The sequence below is a fragment of the Micromys minutus genome (genome assembly GCF_963924665.1).
Source record: "Micromys minutus genome assembly, chromosome: 30".
In the NCBI taxonomy this organism is placed as follows: Eukaryota; Metazoa; Chordata; class Mammalia; order Rodentia; family Muridae; genus Micromys; species Micromys minutus.
This window is the reverse complement of record NC_137965.1, coordinates 23996349-24023376: the sequence shown is the minus strand read 5'-3', so window position 1 is coordinate 24023376 and position 27028 is coordinate 23996349. Positions and strand designations below refer to the sequence as shown.

At 39.9% G+C, this 27028-nt stretch overlaps 1 protein-coding gene and 1 pseudogene across 14 annotated transcripts in view; one reads left to right on the top strand and one right to left on the bottom strand.

The window, feature by feature from the left end:
* The window catches only part of AFDN (afadin, adherens junction formation factor), a gene marked incomplete at its 3' end in the record, with an annotated part of 127361 nt that overhangs the window by 94117 nt on the left and 6216 nt on the right, over window positions 1–27028 (bottom strand). The gene's annotated exons all lie outside the window — the stretch shown is intronic.
* Window positions 24372–25370, top strand: LOC308439774 (spermidine synthase-like; annotated as a pseudogene). The gene has a single exon. The product of its transcript is annotated as a spermidine synthase-like (transcript).

The window sequence follows — 27028 nt, the reverse complement described above, 5'->3', positions numbered from 1 at the left end:
GGTTTGTACTAAGTGGTCCTCCTGCCACAACTACTAGCAGAATTTTTCAATTACAGACATGGGTTACCAAGCCCCAAAAACAGAATAAGGTTTCTGAATGAGCAACAAGTAAAGATTAGCCCAGAATCAAATGTGGCATAAATCTACGGATCTGGGGTCTTTCTGCCAGCCCATGTTGCCTTTTGGGATGTCACAACAGCTTTGGTTTTGAACACAAAACAAAAGCACATATGGCAGACTAACCACTGCAACGCTAGTTTACTGGGAATTGAATGTGTGTTCTGACCCCACAGGCTGCACTGAGACACACACAGAGTCGAGATCTATCTCTCTCTCTCTCTCCTCTCTCTCTCTCTCTCTCTCTCTCTCTCTCTCTCTCTCTCTCTCTCACACACACACACACACACACACATACACACACACACACACACTTACATGCACATTTAAATTTTTTTCCCTTAGGCAAAAAGGAGTCGCAAATGGAAAAACTAAGCAGTTGTGATTTGGATGATATGGAAACCCATGTCTATTTGCAAAGAATTCCAACCAAGAAATGAAAAATGACAGAATCAGAAAAGCATGATTTTGTGAGTCCAAAGTGATCTGGACAAAGACCCTCTAGATAACACCATTAGATGAAGGCTAGTAAAGAACCCGACACACGTGACCTAACATGATAGATATGAAATGCTCAGGTCCGTTTAAGAAATGTGCCACATGGCTAAGCCTGAATCCACAGAGATATTAAAGCTGGAGACACCAACAAAAACCACATTCACTCTGCAAAACAGCAAAGAGAATCCAAAAGGGGAACAGTCTATAGGAAAACTATCCCAGTATTCTCAAAAAGTCTATAGTGTTTAAAAGGCAATTAAGGCTAATTTTGAAAATTCTAATTTGGGAGATGAATTTTACCTGTTTGAAAATGTTAACATTTAAAAAGTAAAATAGTTATTTAGAGTAGTGGTGCATGCTTTTAATCCCAGAACTCAGGAGGCAGAGGCAGGTGGATTTCTTTGAGTTTAAGGTTACCACCCTGGTCTACACAGTGAGTTTAAGAACAGCCAGGACTATGTAAGAGAGCATGTCTACATGCACACACACAAAAAAAAAGGGAGAGACAGGCAGACAGACAGGAAGAAACTAGTTGGGCTAATGAGTGGCTAAGTAGGTGAAGGCCTGACTACCTGAGTTTGGTCCCACTCCTGTGTGTGCTCCCCTCCACACAGTAGAAAAACTGACTCCCAAGAGGGAGAGTCACACACATGCTATATAGTACAAACACATATAAATAGAAATAAAAGAGTAAGTGCTAATTAAAATAGTTAGTTTAGCCAGATATGGTGTTATATGAAAGTCACCTGCATTCAGGTGACAGACTAGTGTAGCAGGAGTTCAGGGACAACCAGAGCTACAACAGTGCCATTCTATGTAAGTACTCTGTGTTCCTCGGCTATAGAGCAGAAGGAAACTGCTGCACACTGCATCACGAGGCCTGGTGTTTATGAAGGATCAAGCCATCTGTCACAAACTGAGGTACTTGTTATCATTTTCTGTCTGTAAATTCTTGAGTGAGTGAACAAGTAGTTGGAAAGGATGTGTATGTATATATAAATCCTATCTGTAACAAAATAAAGTAGAAATATAATATACATTTAAAGTCTATGTCTAAAAAAACTGAAAAGTAAGGTTCACTACAAACATCTCTATAGGTTCAAATTATCCTATTTAACTGGTTCTACCTACATTAACATATATAAAAGCAGGATATGTCTTCCTGTTCAAATAACCATGTGCCTGAACTCAGCTTCTGCTTTCTAATATACTAAAGAAAGCCCAAGTAGAGAAAACATTAACTTAGTTTCATCATCTTTGTTGTATATATAAGCAGGAAGTTTCTAAATTTCAATAAGAGTAAGTGCACCAAACAGATTATATGCACTGAGGTTGGTAAGCGATCATTCACTTGTTTATACTAATTTTCCCATCAATGCAAAATAACTTTTTAAACTATGACAAGTTAATCAAAGAATTCTCTATAATCAAAATGTTCCCACCTATATCTTTACCATACACTAAAACTGAAATCATAGCGTTCGATTTATTTCAATTTTCAAAACTCTTCAAACTACCAATCTGAATTTAACATATCTTCAAACTCTACCCTTTTCATGATTATTACATGATTATTAATCAGCAAACATTTTTAAATATTTGCTTAATCTCTTTTTATTGATAATAAATTTTTCATGTAATATTCTAATCAGTTCTAAATTTGAGCAGTTTTTTCAGTATTCTTATACTGTCTTTCACAACTGACCCAAGACAGGTATATGTAGTTGAGAAATCAGGGAAAGGTAGAAAAGAGCAAACAAGAAGCCATAATTTCTGAGTAGACTCTAGGCCATAAACGTTACTGCTTTCTAGTGGGGAATTTTATAAACAACAGAAAGCTCACTGCTTGCTGAAGAATTCCCCTTGCCATATTAGCAGCGATCCTGAACTCTAGGTGGTACCTGGCACCACCAAGCACCTCCTCCTGTCTGTCTTCTTGTTTCGCTGTTTGCATCACCAAATGACCACAGCAGACTGGAGTGTCACTTGGTACCAGGCATGGAGAAAACAAGAAGGTAAGCTGCATAAATCAGCTGAGCCATTTTAGGAAGAAGGTCTGGTTGTTCCAGAGTTTCTGACTGTGATTATTTACAAAAATAACAAAATAAAGTGAGACAAAAGCAAATAACTCACTTTTAAAATTAGTGTCTTGACATGATTCTCAAAATCAGAACTACTTGGAACAGAATCAGTCACTGAACTGGATTCCCAGTGACAGGGAAATGCTGCCCCAGAGCCACACGTTCAGCCAGACTTCCACAGTTAAACTGACACACCAAGCTAGTGCACACTTGCACAAACCAAGAAAAGGAAAAGTAGGCTCTAAAAGGCTCTAAAAGATAGTCTTAGCAGTGACATGTATCACTGGGATGCACTGAAGACAGGGATACAGACATACAGCAAGTGTTGTCATTATGCAAAAATATCACAGTCAGGGATTCTGCATGCATAAAGCTATACTAATCATAGTATATGATTTAAGGATGCATCTTTTAAACTATCACATTTCGTGTGTGTATGTGCACGCACATGTGCACCCTCAAGCATATATGTATAAATGGACAGGCTTACAGCAAGCACCTTTTCCCAACTCATCCTTATGTCAGCCCCTTAAGGACACTTTTGGAAAAGATAATACAACCTCTATGTTGTAACTACACACAACATAGCAAGCTTTCTTCACTTGAAAGTATGGAATTCGGAGTCAACCTAAAACATACAACCCCAAAGCTAAGTATCTTACTGAAGCTGCACCTCCCAACAAATGACATGGACTACAGTTAAACACGTAGTTGTGAATTTCCATCCTGAGAAAAGCAAGATGTTTTTGTTTTGGGAGAAGAAAAAACAAAGAGGACAAGAGAAAGGAAAGCATAGAAAACAATGATACTACAATGCAAATACTAATAAATACATTCAAACAAAAAAGCACATAAACATCAAAGGCCAACAAATCTACTTTTTTAGTTTGTTTAGTTTAGTTTGTTTTTTTGAGACAGGGTTTCTGTGTAGAGCCTTGACTGTCCGGAACTTGCTCTACAGACCAGGTTGCCTGCCTCTGCCTCCTGAATGTCGGTGTGCATCACTGCAGCAGGCTCAGATCTAAACATTTTCAAAGCTACATTAAAAGTTTTGAATGTAAAGAAGAGTAACATATGCAGAATACATTTTGTACAAACAGTATTAACCTATACAAGGAATTCCTACAAATCAATTCTAAACCAAATTTTAGAAGTCAAACAGCTCACAGAAAAAATAAAGAGAATGACTACAAACACAGGAAAACTGTAATTCCACTGATACCAGGGTATGTGCATTTAAAACATAACTGATTTCAAAAGCTGCAGACTACTAAAATCTTCCAGAAGACTATTTGTCTATCAGATGAGCTGAAAGATACTTAGGACTAAAGGTCTATAAATGTTCCCAGTATTTACTACCAAATAACAGACTGTAAAGAGCTGGACGCTACCTGTGAGGCAGGAGCAACAGAATTCTTGAAGCTGGGGGTAAAGTTCACTCCATGGTAACTCTTTGATGTCACCTTAAACATCTTAAATATCAAATAATACAGTGTAGTGAGACTTGTGGTTTCTTTAAACATGGAAATGTTATTGGAATATATTTTTGTTTTAATCCCAGGTGTGAGATATGGGGCAGCTTCAGATAGTCCACAGCAGCCAACTGTGATTTGCACTGTGCCCTGCGGCATTATTTTGCCAGTTGCAATAAGTTTCTACAAGTGTATGACTTTGGAATTCTGGTGACACAATACCAGACTGTTGCTGTCTATTTACTTCACAAAGTCTGATAGTGGGTGGTTTCTGGAACATGGGGAGTTAACAGCCATCCCTATGATCAGTTGAGAGAGTATAAAAATGCTAGAGCCCTAAGAGGGGCGTGGCACGTGCTGCTCTCCCTACTTGCTGCTGTTGGGGAAGATCAAACTTGCCCCAAGGAACTCGAAGACCCTAACCAACAGGAAGTAGTCTAATGAGACTGACAATCTCTTTCCCCTCTACAAATCTTTCTCTTCTGTGTAGTGTTGGGGGGTTGTAAAGTATAATGGTGGAACAGGGTGATAGAAAAAGGAACCCATAAAGTAGCCAAAAGTCTGGCTGTAATACAGGAGTGCCAATCTATAATAAATTTCTTTCATTTATTCTTTAACAATATCATACATGTATATATACATTTATCCATCCTCAACTCCCCTTTTCACTCCTCCCATATCCCCACAACACATCCCCTCTAGCAGCCCCCCCCTTGGTAGCCCACTGATTCCAATGAATGCTGCCCGTTGGAACAGTGACAAATAATGGCTTGATTGCATGCAGGTTAACTATAGCTATAGTAAATTAATTAAGTACAATGATCATGTCCAGAAGACAGTATCTCTGAGCACTTCTCCTGTCCTCTGGCTCTTACATGAAAGACTGCAAAAAGAGAGAATGTTCTTTCTTTTTATACTTCCTAAGCCATAGAGAAGGCAAGTGGATCTCTGAATTCAAGGTCAGCCTGGTCTACAGAAAGCTCCAGGACAGCCAGAACTACAGAGAAAAACCCTCTGCAAAGTGAAAGGGAGGGAGGGAGGGAGGGAGGGAGGGAGGGAGGGAGGGAGGGAGGGAGGGAGGGAGGGAAGCGGAGAACGAAGCAGGCAGTCCCACATGCTATAATAATTTTTAAGGAACACTGCAAGCTAGTAACTAAAGAATACTCAAAAGAGACATCAAACCTGAAGACAGAACACTTTTATTCAATGTTACATCACCAGCAACACATGCTCCCCTTACCTCTGAGCACTGGAAACACAAAATAATTCTTGCTCTCATGTAGTTTAAGAATCTAGCTGGAAGCACACATAAGGACCAGTAGGGATGAACTGAAGTCCAAAGGGGTAGGAGGAAAAGTGCACTGTCACATTAGGGAACTGATGACTCACCATGGAGAAACAGCACCCAAGCCCAGAAGCAGTGCAGACACCCAAGCAAATCCAGCTGGCATATTGAAGAAGCATCAAAGAAAACTGCACATACAATAGAATGACAAGGGGGAGAACCCTTATGCCCTCCCGAGAGACAGAGCTTAGACACTTTACAAGTGAGGCACTCTATGAGGAATATAAAAACCTTAAGAGCTGGGCAGGAAAAGTTCATGATTTAAGATTTGAAGTATGTATCTCAATTTTAAAAAACTAATGCAACAGAAATATAAGATACCATATAATAACACCACACCATACAAAATAAGACTTGAACAGTCAACCTAGGAAGTGGTAAAAAGTGGTTTTAAAAGGCAGTGCTGCTAACCATACTTAGGGATAGGAAGTTGTTGGGTAAATGTCGACGCCTACAGGAAGAACAGACAGCACTGGATTGCACCTAGAGGTGTCCAGGGAGCAATAATTGAGGGGATGAAGCTCAAGCACAGAAATATAAATTCAGAGCATACCAGCTCGAAAGCTATGAGGATGAAAATTGTTCCTAAGGAGCAAACGTGATGAAACAGACTAAACCCCAGGTATTTCCCTATTTGCCCAGAGCAAGAAACCAACCATGGGTGCTGCCTTAGTTAGGGTTTCTACTGCTTCTATGAAACACTATGACCAAAAGGCAAATTAGGGAGGAAAAGGTTGATCACTTCCACATCACTGTTCATCATCAAAGGAAGGTGGGACAGGAACTCACACAAGGCAGAAACCTGGAGGCAGGAGCTGATGCAGACATCATGGAAATAGGCTGTTTACTGGCTGCCTTCACATGGCTTGCTCAGCCTGCTTTCTTACAGAACTCAGGACCACCTCTTCACCATCCACAATGGGCTGGACCCTCCCCATTGATCACTAATTGAGAAAATGCCTTACAGTAGGATCTCATGGAAGCATTTCCTCAACTGAGGCTCCTTTCTCTCTGATGATTCTAGTTTGTGCTTGGGAGTGAAATAACAAAGAGTAGTATGGGCCCTGACCAGGGTGGCTTGCAGGGAAATGTTCAGAAATATATCATTTATCCTTAAAATGAAGCAGTTTCAACTGAGCAGTGAATAGACACATTTCACCATCTTCTTTTATATATAACACATTCACAGGAAATAGGTAATATAATCATCGACCATCTTCACAAAATACAACTCTTTGCCAGAATATGCTAATAAATGTGAGCTTTATAAGATCTTGAGCTCTTAAGAATTTTATAATGCATAACTCCTCTGAAAATGGCTCTTACTAGACAACCAATATTTGGCCACTCCCTTTTTCCCACAGAGGATTTTGAAAGTATACTAGGAAACAGAATGCTTTCTTGTTTTTTAATGTGAAGTACCTTTTATCAACCTATTAATTTATACTTTTACTGGGAGAAGCATAGAGGTCCTTGTGCTCAGAGATAAGCTCTAGGGAAACCAGGAATGTTAAACACACAGGGTTGTCTCTTCAGAGGAAGAGATGCCTAACCTTTTTTCTGCCCAGAAGGCTTGAAGGTGACTAAGAGCCTAAGTGCAGGGCCTATAGGACCTGGCCACACCTGCCTCCCTCAGGCTCCCCCAGACTCTTACTAACAGGACCTAAGGTAGTTAATAGCCTAGTGACTTTTCTATCTGTATGACAGAGACCATCGCAGATCCTCCCTGAGGCTCTAGAGATGACATACGTAGTCTATCTATAGAACCCATCTTCAGGGAAGAGGGAGGCAACGCATACTTTGATAAGAGTTTCAATGTAATTATGCCTTAAGCTTTACTGTGTTACACCAGGAAACTTTTCCCAAACTTTACTGCACCTAAATGTACCTAAAATAAACTGGCCAGTGGCAAACTTTTTTTTTTAACCAACACCAGTTACTGAGTCATGTTGAATTTTTTCTGCCTCACAAAGACACTTTACCATGATGTTTGTGGAAATAAGCTGAAAAAAGCAAAGCTACTTTACCATTAGATAAACATATATGTGCCACAACAAATACACTTGTCATATAGTCTACAACTGTGGTAGGCTATGCCACCTGGGTTTGTAGAAGTATCATGCATACAATGTTCACAAGATGAATTATAACAACATACTTCTTAAAACCCACACATTAAGTGGCATTCATTAATTAATGTAATCTTTACAAGTAAGTGATTTCTAATCAATAATTGATCAATTAGCTAACTTCAATAACAATCACTGCTTTTAACTTTTGCAAGTGCATGCTTTCATTCTGAGGAAGATTTTAAGTTCATTTATTACACATACACACAGAGAGAGTATAGGTGTGTCTGTGTGTACATATATACACTATTTCACTTTCTTAAACTACTGTACATAAAGGAACAAGTCATTAAAATATAAATAAGTTTGATTTTGTTGTTGTTGTTATATAGAAAAACAAAGACTTAAAATCAAAGGCATCAAAATCAGTCAACATTTAAGGATCTCAAACCAATGTTCTTCTAATGTTAACAATACTGGTACAGTGTCTTAGTTAGGGTTGCTATTGCTGTGATAAAACATCATGACCAAAATCAACTTGGGAAGCAAAGGGTTTTTTTTCAGCTTATAGTTCCATATCATAGCATATTACCAAAGGCAATGAGGGCACTCAGGCCATGGTGGGTACTGATTACTGGTGCACTCCTCCTGGCGTACTCAGCCTGCCTTCTTAAAGAACCCACTTGCCCTGGTCAAAACATCATGAAAATGTCTCACAAGCTTGCCCACAGACCATCTGGTAGGAGCACTTTTTCAGTGGAAGTACCCTCCTCACAAATGACTGGCACTTGTGTCAAGCTGAAACAGTAGCAGCCAGCACATACGGCTGAGAGGCTGGCTTAGGAGGAGAACTGACAAGAAAATGATTCAGCAGGTAAAGGTGCTGAGCCTGACCACCTCATTTTGATCATCAGCACCCACATGGTAAGAAACAACGTTTATAGTTCCCTTAGTGCAGCACACACAGAGATAACATTTTTAATGCAATAAAAGAGAGAGAAAGGGTAGGGGGAAGCCTACCCAAGCCCAAGTCCTGATAAATGTGGTATTTGTTAGAATTTTTTAAAGGTACAAGCTATCGAGTACAGCTCCAGCTAAGACACTGATATTTGGAGCATTAAGTGTTCCCTTAGTCTTTCCAGTACCATTTCAAGTACCCTAAATATAAGGGGAAACATTTCACTAAGTGGCAAACATCAGAATTACTAAATTATTATAAAAGAAAAAGCATTTGTAAACACAGGGTTAAAAGCCCATGTTTTTAAGCCAGGTGTAGTGTTGTCCACCTTTGATCCCAGCACTCAGGAGGCAGAGGCAAGCAGATCTCTGGTGATTTCCAGGCCAGCTTAGTCTACATAGAGTCCCAGGAGAGCCAGAGCTAAAAGACGAGACACTGTCTTAGACAGACAGAGAAACAGAGACAGAGCCAGGGAGAGAGGGGAAACAGAAAAAAAACAGACAGACACAGAGAGACAGAGATATCGATGCTTTTCTAAAAAGAATCTTCAACAATTATAGTAAATATGCTGACAAACGAACATTCCACTTAGAAAGGTAATGGAGATGCAAGAGCTGCTCATGAAAAGATGTTCAACCTCAGCAATGGCAAGACACTAGAACTCTGAAAACAACGCCCATCTGCCTGGCAACCTCAGGACAGCTGAGCAAGGAGGACTTCTAATCCTACTCTAAGGATCTGATTTAAATTATGAACTCATTTTATTCCACAAAACTCATTAAATACAAGTGTTCATCTTACTTGTTATAAGACTTATGCTTGCCGTCTTCTGGAAGAGGCCTACATTGTCCTTCAGTAGTCACTATTCCAACACTTTTCTCAAGGTGGTCAGAAAGTAAAGTCTAAACAGACCAGGTAAAGCCGGGATACACCCAGATCAAATCTATTTTTCATGACATACTACCAAGTCACTAATGTCTACAGCTCCATGCTTTTCTTATACTTTGGCTCTAATGTAAGTTACCCACTGTCTAAAATCTTTATGTAAGTCCAGTGATAAGGGTCCGATTTCTAAAGCACTAAATAAAAGGCCTTTAATTTACTGCAGTTTGTACATGACCCAACTTCCTAAAGCTCATACATACTCTTTAGAGAATGTATGTTCTGTTTTGCTTTCTGTTGCTGCGATGATACATTTCAACCAAAGCAACAAGGGGAAGAAAGAGTTTATTTCAGCTTACACTTCCATGTCACAGTTCATCATTGAGGGAAGTCAAGGCAGGAACTGAAGCAGAGACAGAGAAGAAATTCTGCTTACTTGCTTCTTGGCTTGCTCAACCTGCTCTCTTATACAACCCCAAACACAGGAGCAGCACCAACCAGTGGGCTGGCCTCTCCTACATCATTCATGGAGGCATTTTCTTAATTGAAGTTCCTTCTTCCCAGAAGACCCCTAGCTTGCATTAAGTTCACAGAGACTGTCATAGTGTGCATAATGAACACCCTTGCTCTCAAGTCTCAGAAAAGTACGATGCAAGAATCGGTCTTCAAAGTGTTCGGGTTTAGTATAGCTCCGCCCCCATGGATGTGCAACACATTTGGACACTAACGTTTCATTCCTCAATCTTGAGAATAAATGGCTGTCTTATACTTTGTACCTTAGGAAGCAATACTGCCACATCTCTGGCTAACTAGATATCCGCCCTGCACCTCTATGTTACTCAGAAGAATGTCAGAGATTGCTAAGGGGATAGAGTCTGGGATACTGAGGCCGGAGCAGTCCTGAGAGTTCATGTTACATGTGATTTACTACAATCAGAAAGGGACTGATCACGTTTATAATACAGAGGCCAATGTATTTTCACACTGGCCAGTCTGTGCTGGAATACAATAGTACTAGATCTCTAAAAATCCCAACTCTAGTCTTACTCACCATGTGTACTTCATCCCACTGGACCCCAGGACTTAGTTCACTTCCCTTTCTCATCTACACTACTACAACATGATAAATTCTTCTCTATGGCAATCCACAAAAATCAGACATAGTTTTGAGTTATTTTTGTTTTACTGATCACAAAAATATCTCCCATTCAAGAATTTCACCTGATAATCCTCTGGTAAATCCTGGGATGCCGACATAACTGCAAATTCCCAGGTAAGCATGTAGCACAAAGTCAACCTGCAAACATTAAATGTGCACTATGTCAGCTACTGTCAGTATCACACGCCCACTCCGTGTCAGGAAAATAGTTCCATGGGTAACTATATAGTTTTTAATTAAAGAAATGAGCAAAGGGTAATAAGGACCAGAGCACATTGCCAGGAAGAAAGAGAAAGCCCACTAAGGGCACAGGAAAGACTTTCTAGAAAAAGACTAGTGCCATCTGTTGTGGGGGGTGGGGGGGAAGGGGAGGAGAGGAAGGAAGGGGGAAAGAGGAAGGGGAGAAGGAGGGATGAGAAAGAAAGAAGGTGAGATGGAGAAAAAGGGCAGTAATCAAAGTCGACAGTGTGCACCACAACAGACAATTGTTAGGCAATTAGAAACTGCAGGGTCTCAAGAAAGCCAACCTTAGCCTGACCTTGGCCCACACCTTTAATCCCTCCAACTGGGAGACAAAGGCGGACAGACTCTGCAAGTTCCTGGTCTACAAAGCTAGTTCCAAGACAGCTTCCACTACACAAAGAAACCCTGCCTTGAAAAACCAAAAGAAAGAAAAAGGAAAGGAAAGGCAACTGTGAGGTAGGCTGAAAGCAAGAAAGCAAAGGGGAAATGAGTCAGAAGCACAAAGGGAGACTTCTTCAAAGGTCAGGGTAGAAACAGGTATTGTAGTGGTGATGGGATTCAGCAAAAACAAACACAAAACAGAACAAAAGCTTTTTAACTAAAAAATAGAATACAGCCAGGTAAGGTAAGCCTGTAATGCTACAAATTCAGATACAGAGGAGTTTCAGCCTTGACTAAGTAAGAAAACCTAGCTCAAAAAAGCCTATTAAAAATAGTAACAACAACAAAAGAACAAGACCTTTTGTAGGCTTCCAGATGTTTTGAGTCAAGATCTAAAGTAGTCCAGATGCACTTCTAGATGACTAAGCCCTTATCATGAGGTCATGATCCTCAAGCACCCACCTCTAGAATGGTGGGCAGCACTGAGAGTCAAACCCAGAGCTCCTGAAAGGAGGAAAACAAAAAACAAACAAACAAACAAAAAAACCCACCCTGACTGCCTCTTAAGAGAATAGGAACAAAACAACAACAACAAAGAATGAGTGGAAATGAACAGAAGTAGAGAAGAGAAAATAACCGAGGGAGAAATCAAGAACATCAGCAAAATTCCACAAGCGTAACACTTCAAAAACGAGAGGCCAACCTGGTGCCATGGTGGCACGCACCTGTAAACCCAGCACTCAAGAGGCTGAGGCAGGAGGATTGTTAGTTTGAGGCCAATCTGAGCTACACAGTGAGACCTTGATTCTATAAAAGACAATAGTGAAAATGGTCTTGAAGGAATAAAACAAACCATGTGTCTCCTACACTGACAAAAGAATGTTCTCTTGAGGAACAAAACCAATAAAAGTAATATGTATCAAAAGGGAATTTATGAGACTGACTTACACAATACAGTTCATTAGCCCAACAATGGCTCAAAAACACCAGAGCTGCTCAATCTGCCAGGCTTAGTACCTCATGAGTACCAAGCTGAAGGCATTAAAGGCCTCGTGCATTCATGGAGAGCCACCAGTGCTCAGTCTACATTGGAAATACAAAGAAGCTGGGCTATGATTATCACCAAAGGAATGCAGAAGCAGCAACAGCAACACGGCAGGTGGATTTGCCAGCAAAAGTGATGGCAAGTAGACAAAAGCAAGTTTCTTTCTCTCACCTCCTCTTATCTGAGTTGCCAATAGATGATACTGCCCACATTTAGTGTAAATGTTCTACCTCAAATTATCAAGAAAAGCCCTTACTAGATATCCCAGCAGTTTGTCTTTTAGCTGATTCCAGATCCAGTCAAGCTGACATGCACGTCTAACCACAACAGACCTCACTGAAACATATCAAATGCTGTATGACAGATGATAATAAACAGTATCACTAGGTTGCCAGAAAGTGAAGGCTCCAGGGACTATTAAAGAATTTGACCTAACACTGCAGCAGGGAGTAGGAGACCTTAGGAGGTATTGCTGCCTTGTCTGAGGAGCAGCAGGAATTCTTCAAGAGCCCCTCCCTTTGAGCTCATTGGAAGTTCCTGAGGTTGCTGTCCTAGGTTTCTTGTCATTTCCTCTCTACTATACCCTGGCTGTATCTCCCTGACACAGTCGCCCTGAATCCCTGGCTCCCGTTACTCTTAACTGAGTACAAAGTTTCTAGGAAGCTCACAGTACTCATCAGACAAATGTTGAAAAGAACTCTTTACTTCCCCCACTCCAATGCTAATGCACCATGTATACTTTCTACTCTGAATAAGTGTCATTGCTTAGCTTCGATCTCCATAAACTCCTTTCAAACATTTTCTTTTCTCTCAGAGTCTAAAACTACTTCTTCAAAACCTTCATTTTCTCCTTCCATGTAAACAGTTATTACCTTAACTCAATTCAGGCCACTGCCTCACACAGGCAGGTACAACATGACCCAGGTCTCCTCAGCCCAACTAGACTATACAGCCACAGTCACATACAGATAAAAAATGTTTTGTCTCTAACTTATACTGTGAAAACAAATGGCCCAAGACATAGATGCTCTCACAGCTGTGTTTCTTTTTTGTTTGTTTTTCCAGTTTCTTTGTGTGCAGCCTTGGCTGTCCTATACCTCACTGTGTAGATCAGAATGGCCTCAAACCCAGAGATCCACTTAACTGCTTGCCAAGTGCTGGGTTAAAAACATGGACCACCAACAACCAGCTGTGTTTTCTTCTTAAAATAATGTCTCACTCTGGAAGATGGGGCCAAGGCTGAGAAGATGAGCCCTACCTGGAACATACTAATTCCTGGAAGACAGAGTAACAGAAGCACTGCATGAGACTCAACACTTCTGCTCTTTCCCGGGCAAAATAAAGGAAGTCACTTAGTGAAGTCTGATACCCACAGAGAAACACTCAAAATCCTTTTACAGGGAGAAAAGCAAATTGCTATGAACAATCTACATGAACTACATTGACCTACATGAACTCAACAACTGTGAATATCTATCACAGTTCTCCAGTCCCCCTCTGCCCAAAATGAACTCACCTGAATTTGATGGTGCTCCCCCACACCCAGGCCCCACAGCGCTGACACAGCGTGACAGTGCAGGTTAAATCCAGCAGTAAGTGCCTTCTGCCTAATCCCCACAACTATACATCTCATCTGAAAAACCAGCTTATTATAAACACACCCCATACCCCACCACCTACACGAAGAAACTTTTTGTAGGTAACCATACTGAAATCAAGGGAAGGATCATGTGTCAAGTGTCACAGTCTCACTTGTACAGTAGTGACCTGTCTACCATGTGTGACTGACTACTAAACAAGTAAACATGAAATTAGAAACTAAGAGAGGCACATGTATAAGGAGCAGCACCCAGACCTGTCCTGTTAATGCTGCATTTATTAGCGGGCAGGGTATACTTCTCACTCTCTCCTCTGAGACCACTGTGTAAGCCAGGCTCTAACAAAGCCTGACAAGGAACAGGTTCTCCATCAGTCTGAATGAACAAAGACTGCACCTAGGACAACTCCCCACAATCCAAAGGTAACCTTTAATGCTTTAAAAAGTTTGTTTGTTTATTTTTTAAGCAGAGCTGGGCCATTACAAAACAAATCAAAGAAAAGGGAACAAATGTTTTCTCACTGTAGGAACTTGGCCTATGATCTAAGCACCAACTACTACTAAACTTTCTGCTACTTACACACATCAGCTCATGATATAAATAAATGAGCCCTGTAAAGTACAATCTGCAGAACTACATCTCTAGAACTGAGCTGGCGATACCAACCACCTACATTAGTAATCAAACACTAGCAATCAAAGCCTAAGACTTCACTGAACTAATAAAATGTTAACGCACCTAAAATATCAGAAACTTGTTTCAAAGCTGCAAATTATGAAGAATATAGACACACACACACTACAGTTTTATGAAATCTAATTAGCTGAGCTTTAGCAAAAAGGAGAATCAGGGTCTAAGAGTCACAGAAGAAAAAGGTTGTTTTGTTTGTTTTGTTTTGGGTGTAGCAGTGTATCAGTGATCAGTGTAGCAGTAAGAGGGAAGGGACCAGGGAGCCACTACAGTGGATGTCAGACACTGTCAGACTCCTATTTCTCACTGTCCCATGAGCACAGGGAGGTTTCAGTAAAGCTACAAAGTTTCACTCAAACTTTCAGCACTCATGCAATTCTGACTGCTGTTTAGGAAACACAGTAATTCTATACTCTGCCTGAGTTATTAAAATATAGCATGTATCATCTGAGCCAAAGACAGAACAATCTATCTCAAACAAAGACTGTAACCAAGCTTTACAAGTCAAGATAAAAATCAATAAGCTACAGACTGACCAACCAGATGACCTGAGTTCAATTCCTGTAATCTACAGGATCAAAGGAGAACTGCCCCCTACAACTTGTTCTCTAACTCGATGTGTGTCATAGCATGCACTCCCATGCACACATGCACAGTAAATAAACATTCATCAGGTGTGGGTTACAAACATTGTAGTTAACAGCTAAATGTCATCAGACTACCTGCACACAAACCTCTGCTCACAACTGACTGGCTGTATTCCCTCACAAGGCATCTACTCTTACTCTACTTTCTCATTCATTCACAAATGCAAACCACAAAAGCCCTACCTCCCAGGGTTGTCCTGAAAACTGAAGGAAGGAATAAAGAGAAAGCACCCACACAAACATCAACTAACAGTGAACCTAAGGAAGTGTGAAACTTTATTACCAGAGTAATCTAGGTCCATTCTAATAACTAAATTCTTGGTAGAGATGCAGCTAAGAAATATGATTCATTATTGGCTAAAATGGAGATGATTAACCAGATATAACATGTACTCTCCCACCCCCAAGTAAAATAAAATCCTGCAAGAAACTCAGAAAAGCAGTAAAAATTTCTTCAGACAGCATACAAGTGAATACTTTGTTACCTTTGCTTCTATTAGTATTTTCCAAATAGCTAAAACATGCATTTCACAATAGAAAAAAAATGCACCTTTAAGATACATAATTTACTACAACTAACTCTTTCAGGTCCAACAGAATTCAAAATACTAACAGTCAGTCAAAAAAAAAAAAAAAGCAAACAAAACTAACAATATTCTCCAAAACAATTTCATGAATGTAGATCTTAAAATTTAAACTGTAAAAATCAGCATAAAAGTCACATTAACTGTACCAAGGTCATCTTTGCCAAGCTTGTAATAAAACATTGTTAAACACTGGAAGGCCTAAATAGTAGATGAAGGAAAAATCACTGTCCATGGTACTTGTGGCAGACTCCTCTCAGATAAATGGGGCTTGGCAGATCTAAAGAGATCTTATTACAAATTCATGTGCTTAGGAATTAGAATCCTTGTCTGAATTGTACTACCTTTATAAATTAATGTCTAATAATAATCTTATTTCACTAAATGGTTAAAAGTAATGCTGTCTAGAATATTAAATATAACAAGGACCCAAAGAACACCCAGAAATTAACAGTATAATATGCTGTTTTGAAACAAGTTGCCACTAGATTATAAGCAAGGGAATCTTAACTGCTGCCAGTCAGAAATCGAAGTAATATAATTCCAAATGTACATGATAGGTTTGGGCATATAAGAGCTGCCTGCGCTTGTATGACTGTCCTTTACTCTAAGAGAGGAAAAAATGCCACAAGTAGGCACTGAGATTCTCTGTTTAGAAGAGAATAAAAGGTCTGTTTTGTCCTATTTGTGTGTGTGTGTGTGTGTGTGTGTGTGTGTGTGTGTGTGTATGTGTGTTTAGTTACCTGTTTTCTAATGAGGAGAAAGAAAAGTTATGGATTTGGGTGGGTGGGGAGGTAGGGAGAATCTGAGAGGAGTTGGGGAGGGAAAGCATTGTCAGAATATATTGTATAAAAAGAAATATCTTTTTAAAAGACAAAAGAAAATTAAAGCCATCTCTGAATATTTTAGAGCATGGCTTATAAATTATAACCTTGCCCCAAACCTTGAAGTAGTCTGTGGCTTCTTCAAGTCATCTGAATAGTTAAGACAGTATTAGCCTTTCCTGTGTGTTGGCATTTGCACAGGTGGTCAAAAACTACAATGAATAAAAGTGACAGTATTTTGGATTTTATACACACCACGTTTCTACGAGGCTAAACAATTTCAAAATAAAATGAGCCTTCAATATGAAAATTTTCCTACAGTGGCCATGTTGTTGCTTGCTCTACAATCACGTTATAGAAACTAGACACAAAGCAAGAGTAGCAAAGCAGCAAGCTCAGGCTTATGTACAGAGTTATGCCCAGGTGCTCTGCCACCTAGACCAGCAGGAAACCTGAGTACAGACCTAGTGAGGCTGTGCAGTGAGTACCCAGAGCACAGAGTGCTTGGAGGCGGTGCCCGGGACTGTGTCAGAGAGAATCATGACTGCCTGGGGAAGGCAGTTCTGGAATGTCAGCTCCATGGGCGCTTTTACACCTGGACCAGAGGTGACAAAGGCACAGGGAAGGCACACTGTGAGTTCTCAGTGAGCAGAGAGTGCTGTACTCGCTGGAAAAGGGTCCATTTTGGCCTGGAGAAAGAGCCATATCCCCACCACTAGTATTCAGGACCAGTGGGCAAAGGGCTGAGCTCCCAGAGCAGCCTCACAAGAGCTCCCCTACCTGAGCCCACAAAGACAACTGAGTACCTGCCACTAGAACTCACTGCTCTCCCACAAAAAGCCAAACACTCAGAAGCAATTTTCTTCCTGAGCCCACGGGCCCTCAGATCCACGGGAGAGACAGGTGCCAGTCACTGACAACAAGACCACATATAACCACAGATAACAAGATGGCAAGAGGAAAGCAAAAGAAAGCAATAAAAACCATGATAACCTGGCAACATCAGAACCCAGCTCTTCCACCACAGCAAGTAGTGGATTGCCAAACACTCCAGAAAAACAAGACTCAGACCTGAAATCATACTTCACGATGATGATGGAGATCTTGGAGAAAAGCATGAATAACTCCTTTAAACAAGTACAGGAGGACAACCATAAACAAATAGAAACTTTTAAAGAGGAAACACAAAATCACTCAACTCAAAAAACTATAGGAAAACACAACAAAAGAGATGAAGGAATTGAAAAATCGAAATAGAAACAATGAAGAAAATACAAAAAGAGACAACCCTGGAGATGGAAAACCTAAAAGAGAAATCAGGAGTCACAGATCCAAGCATCTCCAAAAGACTACAAGAGATGGAAGAGAGAATCTCAGGGGCTGAAGACAACATTGAAAACAGAGACAAAACACTCAGAGAAGATGCAAAAACCAAAAAGCTCCATGAGCATAAAAGAAGCCTACAGAACTCCAAATAGATTGGACCAGAAAAGAAATTCTTCTGGACACATAATAGTCAAAACGCCAAGTGTTCAAAACAAAGAAAGAATACAAAAACAGTAAGGGAAAAAGGACATGTAACATATAAAGGCAGACCAATTAGAATTACACCCAACTTCTCAACAGAGACTATGAAAGCTAGAAGATCCTGTACAGACATCATACAGACTCTAAAAGAACACAAATGTCAGCCCAGGTTACTATACCCAGCAAAACTCTCAATCACCATAGATGGAGAAACCAAGATATTCCAGGAAAAAACTAAATTTATACAGTATCTGACCACAAATCCAGCCCTACAAAGACTAATAGATAGAAAACCCAACACAAGGAGGGAAACTACATCCTAGAAAAAGCAAGAGAATAACTAAGCAAGAAAACCAAAAAAAGAAGAAAGACACACAGACATAATTCTACCTCTAAAAGCAAAAATAGCAGGAAACAGCAACGACTATTCCTTAATATCTGTTAACATAAATGGACTCAATTCCCCAATAAAGAGACGTAAACTATCAGACTGGATACATAAACAAAACCCAGCATTTTGTTGCATACAGGAAACTCATCTCAGAGACAAAGACATACACTACCTCAGAGTAAAAGGCTGAGAAAAAAACCTTCCAAGCAAACAGCCCCAAGAAACAAGATGGAGTAGCCATTCTAATATCGAATAAAGTAGATTCTCAACCAAAAGTTATCAAAAAAGATAAGGAAGGACACTTTTTACTCATTACAGAGAAAATTTATCAGGAGGAATTCTCTCAATCCTTTACATATATGCTCAAAATACAAGACCACCCATATTCATAAAAGAAACTCTACTAAAGCTCAAAACATACATTGCACCACACACAATAATAGTGGGAGACTTCAACACCCCACTCTCATCAATGGACAGATCATGGAAGCAGAAACTGAACAAGGATACAGTAAAACTAGTAGAGGTTATGAACCAATTGGAATTAATAGACATCTACAGAACATTTCATCCTAAAGCAAAAGAATACAACTTCTCAGCACCTCACGGCACCTTCTCCAAAATTGACCATATAATAATCGGTCACAAAACAAGCCTCAATAGATATTGAAGATAGATATTGAAGAAGATTGAAATACTCCCATGCATCGTATCAGATCACCATGGACTAAGGCCGGTCTTTAATAACAACAAAGACAACAAAAAGCCCATATAAACATGGAAACTAAACAATGCTCTATTTAAATGATAGCATGGTCAAAGAAGAAATAAAGAAAGAACTTAAGGATTTTCTAGAATTTAATGAAAATGAAAACACAACATACCCAAACCTATGGGATGCAATGAAAGCAACACTGAGAGGAAAACTCATAGCTGAGTGCCTCCAAGAAGAAACTGGAGAGAGCATACACTAGCAACTTCACAGCACAGTTGAAAGCTCTAGAACAAAAGGAAGCAGATACACCCAAGAGGAATAGACGGCAAGAAATAATCAAACTCAGGGCAGAAATTAACCAAATAGAAATAAAAAGAACCATTCAAAGAATCAACAAAACCAAGAGCTGATTCTTTGAGAAAATTAACAAGATTGTTAATCCTTTAGCCAGACTAACTAGAGGGCAAAGAGAGAGTATCCAAATTAACAGAATCAGAAATGAAAGTAGAGACATAACAACTGAAACTGAGAAAATTCTTGAAATCATCAGATCCTACTACAAAAGCCTATACTCAACAAAACTAGAAAATCTGGAGGAAATGGATAAATTCCTAGACAGATACCAGATACCAAAGTTAAACCAGAACCAGGTAAACCATCTAAATAATCCCATAACACCTTAAGAAATAGAAGCAGTCATCAAAAGCCTCCCAGCCAAAAAAAAAAAAAAAAAAAAAACCAGATGGGTTCAGTGCAGAATTCTATCAGATATTTATTGACAACCTAATACCAATACTCTCCAAAGTACTCCACAAAATAGTCAGATGGAACACTACCCCACTCATTTTTCGAAGCCACAATTACCCTCATTCCTAAACCACACAAAGACCCTACAAGGAGAGAGAACTTCAGACCAATCTCCCTTATGAACACTGACGAAAAAATACTCAACAAAATTCTTGCAAACTGAATCCAAGAACACATCAAAACGATCATACACCATGATCAAGTAGGATTCATCCCTGGGATGCAGGGATGGTTTAATATACGGAAACCCATTAACGTAATCCACCATATAAACAAACTCACGGAAAAAAACGACATGGTCATCTCACTAGATCTAAGAAAACATTTGACAAAATTCAACACCACTTCATGTTAAAAGTCTTGGAAAGAACAAGAATCCAAGGCCCATACCTAAACATAGTTAAAGCAATATACAGAAAACCAGTAGCCAACATCAAACTTAACTGTGAGAAACTTCAAACAATCCCACTAAAATCAGGGACTCGACAAGGCTGCCCACTCTCCCCCTACCTATTCAACATAGTACTGGAAGTCCTGGCTGGAGCAATTAGACAGCAAAAGGAAATCAAAGATACAAATTGGAAAGGAAAAAGTAAAAATATCACTATTTGCAGAGGACATGATAGTATACTTAAGTGACCCCAAAAATTTCACCAGAGAAGTTTTACAGCTGATAAACAACTTGAGCAAAGTGGTTGGATATAAAATTAACTCAAACAAATCAGTAGCCTTCCTCTACTCAAAGGACAAACATGCTGAGAAAGAAATTAGGGAAAAGACACCATTCACAATAGTCACAAACAATATGAAATACATTGGTGTGACTCTAACTAAGCAAGGGAAGGTCCTGTACGACAAGAACTTCAAATCTCTGAAGAAGGAAATTGAAGAACATCTCAGAAGATGGAAAGATCTCCCATGCTCATGGATTGAAAGGATCAACACTGTAAAAATGGCCATTTTACCAAAAGCAATCTACAGATTCAATGCAATCCCCATCAAAATTCCAACTCAATTCATAGAGTTGGAAAGAGCAATTTGCAAATTCATCTGGAATAACAAAAAACCTAGAATATCCAAATCCATCCTCAACAACAAGAAAACATCTACAGGAATCACCATCCCTGACCTCAAGCTATATTACAAGGCAACTGTGTTAAAAACTGCATGGTACTGGTACAGAGATAGGCAGGTTGATCAATGGAATAGAATAGAAGATCCAGAAATGAACCCTCACACGTATGGTCACTTGATCTTTGACAAAGGAGCTGAAAACATTCAATGGAAAAAGGACAGCCTCTTCAACAAATGGTGTTGGCTCAACTGGCACTCAGCATGCAGAAAAATGAAAATAGACCCTTTCTTATCTCCTTGTACAAAGCTCAAGTGCAAGTGAATCAAAGATCTCCACATTAAACCAGGTACACTGAAACTATTAGAAGAGAAAGTAGGTAAAACCTTAGAACACATAGGCACAGGGGAAATTTTCCTGAACAGAACACCAATGGCTTGTGCTCTAAGACCAAGGATTGAGAAATGAGACTTAATGAGATTGCAAAGTTTCTGTAAGGCTAAGGACACTGTCAAGAAAACAAAATGGCAGCCAACAGACTTGGAAAAGATCTTTACCAACCCCACATCTGATAGAGGTCTATATCCAATATATACAAAGAACTCAAGAAGTTAGACGTCAGAGAATCAAACAATCCTATGGTGAAAAAATGGGGTACAGAGCTAAACAAAAAATTCTCAATTGAGGAATATCAAATGGCTGAGAAGCATCTAAGGAAGTGCTCGACATTTCTAGTCATCAGGGAAATGCAAATCAAAACAACCCTGAGATTCCACCTCACATCAGTCAGAATGGCTAAGATCAAAAACTTGGGTGACAGCAGATGCTGGCAAGGATGCAGAGAAAGAGGAACACTCCTCCACTGTTGGTGGGGTTGTAAGCTGGTACAACCACTCTAGAAATCAGTCTGGCGGTTCCTCAGAAAATTGGACATAGTCCTACCTGAAGACCCAGTTATTCCACTTCTGGGCATATACCCCAGAGATGCTCCAACATACAATAAGGACACATGCACCACCATGTTCATAGCAGCCCTATTTATAGTAGCCAGAAGCTGGAAAGAACCCAGATGTCCTTCAGTAGATGAATGGATACAAAAATTGTGGTATACTTACACAATGGAGTACTACTCAGCTATTAGAAACAATGACTTTATGAAATTCATAGGAAAATGGATGCATCTACAGAATATCATCCTGAGTGAGATAACCCAGTCACAAAAGAACAGACATAATATGCAGTCACTGATAATTGGTTACTAGGTCCATAAAGCTCTGAATACTCCAGAAACAATTCACAGGCCATAGAAAATTCATAGGCTCAAGAAAAACAAAGGCCAAAAAGTGAAAGCCTCAGTCCTTCTTAGGAAAAAAAAAAAATAAGTGTATAGAACCCTCTCAGAGTGTGGTACACCTGGACCTTAAATCATTAATAATCCAAAAACTAAGAATATAGCCTTATGGCAATTTTTGGTATTCAAAAATCATTATGTTTAATCTATACACACCCAGAAAACTCTGACTGTTTCCATGTTATATTCTGTTCTACATGTACTTTATGATTATGGTAACTAGTAAGATTTCAATGCATACTATCAAACCTCTAAAAGAATTAAGTACTCACAAAAATATATTCATATAGTGTTATGCCAAAATGCCTTTAAGAATCTGTACATGCATCTCTCTTTTTTTAAATAAAGTTTTAAGAGAGAAAAAAATTAAGTGTCTGTACAGCAAAGGCAAAAACAGAGTTAACAGACAGAAGGGGAGAAAATCATGACCTGCTATATTTTAGACAAGGGGCTAATTCTCAAAATTTACAAAGAATTGTAAAAATTAAATACTAAGGAAATAAAACCTCTAATCAACAAATGAGAAAATGAAGACTGGATGGTTTTCAAAACAAAAAAAAACAAACAAAAAAAAGAAATATAACTATTTTTAAGTGTCCAGTATCTCTAGTTATCAAAGAAATACAAATTAAAAATGAGATACTACTTCCCCCAGTCAGAATGGCGTCATTAACAAATCTGACAGTGAGTGTTGTAGAGTATGTGGAGAATGGAACCCTTATTCACTAATGGTAGGGGTACACACTAACACAGCCACTGAGGAAATTAGTTTGGAAATTACTCAAAAACAAAGTGAAAATAGAATACTATGTGGCCCAGGTATTTCATTACTGGGCATGTACCCAGAGAGGTTCACACCTACCAGAGAAATACCTGCACCCTGGTTTTGGTTTTGTTGTTGTTTCTGCTGCCTTACTCACTGTATGGAGGAAATGGAACAGCACAGCTGTCCTGTCAGCAAGTGAGTGAATAATGAAAATCTGGGATACATGTAAACAGGATATTTCTCAGTTCTAGAGAAAAATTAAGTTTAAATTTTGTAGAAAAAACTTAATGGAATTGTAGTATTAAGTGAGGTCAAGTACTCTAAGAAATAAATCCAATGTTCTCTGTCAGGTACAGAGTCTAGACGAGAATGTGCGTCTGTGTCAGCGATGTGTCTGAGAGCGCAGTGCAGCATGGAGGAAAGAGAACAAAGGCTGGATGTGGGATGAAGGGACAGCGCAAAAGCGCATGTAATGAACACAAGACGCAAGCTATGGAAGAAGACAGAAGCTAATTGTTTTTCCAGTTCTAAATGTTAGGGGTTTTGGGGTTTGGTGGTGACTAAGTACATAAAATATAATCAACACTAAAAGTGTAAAATTTAATGTGAAACCTCACATCTGTTTCACATGCTAATTCTAACTGGATATTGACATCAGTAAGCTGTACAGAATGTGTGTGTGTGATATTTGTACTTATTTACAAGACTTTTTATAATAAAGTTCACTAAAACAGAAAGAAAATAGTGGGTGGGTCTTCATGAAAAGCAGCTCTCAGAAGAACACAAAGCTCTCTAAGGGTTAAAGGAACAGGGCAGCATTTGCCTGCTTTCCTTTAATTTTACTTTGAGTTTTATGTATACACATTTTACTGTAAATCTTATGCTTGCGTGTACGTGTGTTGTGTACACTCCATGTGCGCAGGGGCCAGAAGAGGGTATCAGCTCCTTTAGAACTGGAGTTAGACAGATGACAGCTGCCACATAAGTAGGTGCTGGGAATCAAACCCAGGACCTTTGAAAGAGCAACAGAGGCTCTTAACTAAAAAGCATCTGTCTCTCCAGCCCCTGCTTGATTTTCTCTAAGATAGCATATGAAACCAAGCAGCAGAGAACCAAGAGCTCCTAACCAATAAAATAGCCAAACAGCAAATGGGCAAGCTTTTCTTGTCATCATTCGCCAATTCAAACTCTTCTATCTTGAAAATCAGATTTTGGCTAGTCCCATTGTGCTGGGCTCCATGCGGCCTGGAATCCTGGCTCGTGACAAGCCACCCAACTGCCTTGGAGCCTGGCCCCAATGGCCCAGCCACAGCGGGTCCCATTGCCATCCATGAGAGCTGGTTCCAAGATACCTGTCCTTGCAAGTGGGGGAGCTACTGTACCACCAACGCGGTACCAAGACATCCTCCTCTTCCACAGTAAAACCTACAGCAATGTGCTGGTTCTGGATGGCACGTTGTACTGAGAGAAACAAGTTCTCCTACCAGGAGATGATTGCCAACCTGCTGCTCTGCAGCCATCCCAATTCGCGGAAGGTGCTGATCATCAGGGGTGGAAATGGGGAAGTAGTGAAACACCCCTCTGTGGAGTCTGTGGTCCAGTGTGAGATTGATGAGGATGTCATTCAAGTCTCTAAGAAGTTCCTGCCTGGCATGGCCAATGGCAACTCCAGATCATGTGGGCGATGGCTTTGAGTTGAAACAGAACCAAGATGCCTTCAACGTCTTCATCACCGACTCCTTAGACTCCATGGGCCCTGCTGGGAGCCTCTTCAAGGAGTCCTATTACCAGCTCAGTGCTCAAGGAGGTTATTACCATTCTATTACCTATTAATAATGGTAAGTCCTATTACCATCCTCTGCTGCCAGGGTGAGTGCCAGTGGCTGCACCTGGACCTCAAGGCATTTCTGCAAATCTCTATTCCCTTTGGTGAGCTATGCCTACTGTACTATTCCCACCTATCCCAGCGGCCAGATCAGCTTCATGCTATGTAGCAAAAACCCGAGCAACAACTTCCGGGAGCCAGTGCAGCAGTTGACACAGGCCTAGGTGGAGCAGATGCAGCTGAAATACTATAACTCGGACATGCACCGCACAGCCTTTGTATTGCCTAAGTTTACCGGAAAGGCCCTGAATGATATAAGCTGAATCCAGGTGCCACACCACCAGAGACCGAAATCGGATTAGACCAAGGAGCTTCCAAGTTGTCTGGGGACCACCAGTCCTGGATCAGACTCCCAGATGACTCTTGCCCACCGACCAAGGGTTACAGGCCCCAGAATGCTGCCTGGCTTGCCCTGCTGGGTGGATTCAGTCTCTGTGTCTGTCTATCTCTGTGGCTTTCGGCCCCACCTATACCAGCTCTGTACAGCACCGCCTTTGCCCTGTTATCCAATGAAAAACATATATTTAAAACAAAACAAAAAAAAAGAAAGAAAGAGAAATGAAAAGAAAAAAATCAGAGATGTTATGTTGCAGTCTCCACAACAGGTCTTCCCAACCTGGAAACAACTACTGTGTCACATTCCTCAGCACAGAGCTGGACTCCTCTGGAGCATGTTCTCAGCCCATTTCCCTTACCAAGATGCAAGCTGGTTTTAAAGACATACAAACACAGACAGACAGACAGACAGACAGACAGACAGGTACGTGTGCACACATGCCTGTGAAAAGGCTAGGATCTGCCTGTCTATAGTTAACAAACTCCAGCAAGTTCAAAAGGGCAATGGATAAAGACAGTTCCACCCAGTCCATTCTGACACTAAGAGCTAAAGGGACAATGCCAATATATGCCTGCTGGCCAGCTGTAACTAACATCCAGCCTCAACCAGTGTTCAGAATGGGTGTTCTAACTACAATGTAGTTACATTTACAAGGAAAACATATTAGGTAGATATATTAAATATATATATTCAAAATAAAAACATATCCATATAATCAACTTCCAAGTCTCTAAATAATTTCATTCCTGACACAGACTTATAAACTTGAGTAATGCAATCTCATACTTTTTCAACTTTTAGGCTCAGCTTACATTAGGAAACTACTCTGGAGAGTTGTATGTAAGCCTTTGTCTGTATGCTTATTTTCACTTTATTAAGTGCATTCACTCTCTACATTTAACCCATCTGGAACTGATAAAGAATCAATGGGATGTATGCAACACACTTCTTAGTATCATTATGTGGGTCACTCACATATGCAAACAGTGTGAATTTTTGTTAGTTACTAGAACAAAATCCAATAGGGGGAAAGACATATAAGCCAGACAACCTGAGACTGGCAAACACAGTCAAGTGCCCTTGCTATCTCTGACTACTTTAATCCACTTCTGAATTCCTACATGCTTGGGATCACAGCTATTTTCAGAACTCACATTTTCCCAGGTTTTACAGTAACTGCATGTACAAAATAAGGTGCCTTAAGGACAGGGTATGAATTTAAACATCAAATTTATTTGTTCAATTTATGTTACACCTTATAAACAGAGCCTACTTGTAATTCTATATATTTTTATTGTGCCTGTATTTTTACCACAACCTGTCATGAGGTCATATGTTGATTTTTCCACTAGTGATAGCATTTTAACATTCAGACTGTTTTTGATTCTGCAGCATTTTGAACTTTAGATTTTGAATTGAGCAGAGATAAGAAAACTGTGTCCATGAAAGTCCATCCTTGACAACGTGCACACACCTGCAACCAACTCAACAGGTCGAGAGACAACAGCAGGCAGACACCTGGGGTTTAGGCATTAATAGAATGTCAGTGCTGACACTTAACCCATAAAGAATCAATGGGAAGTA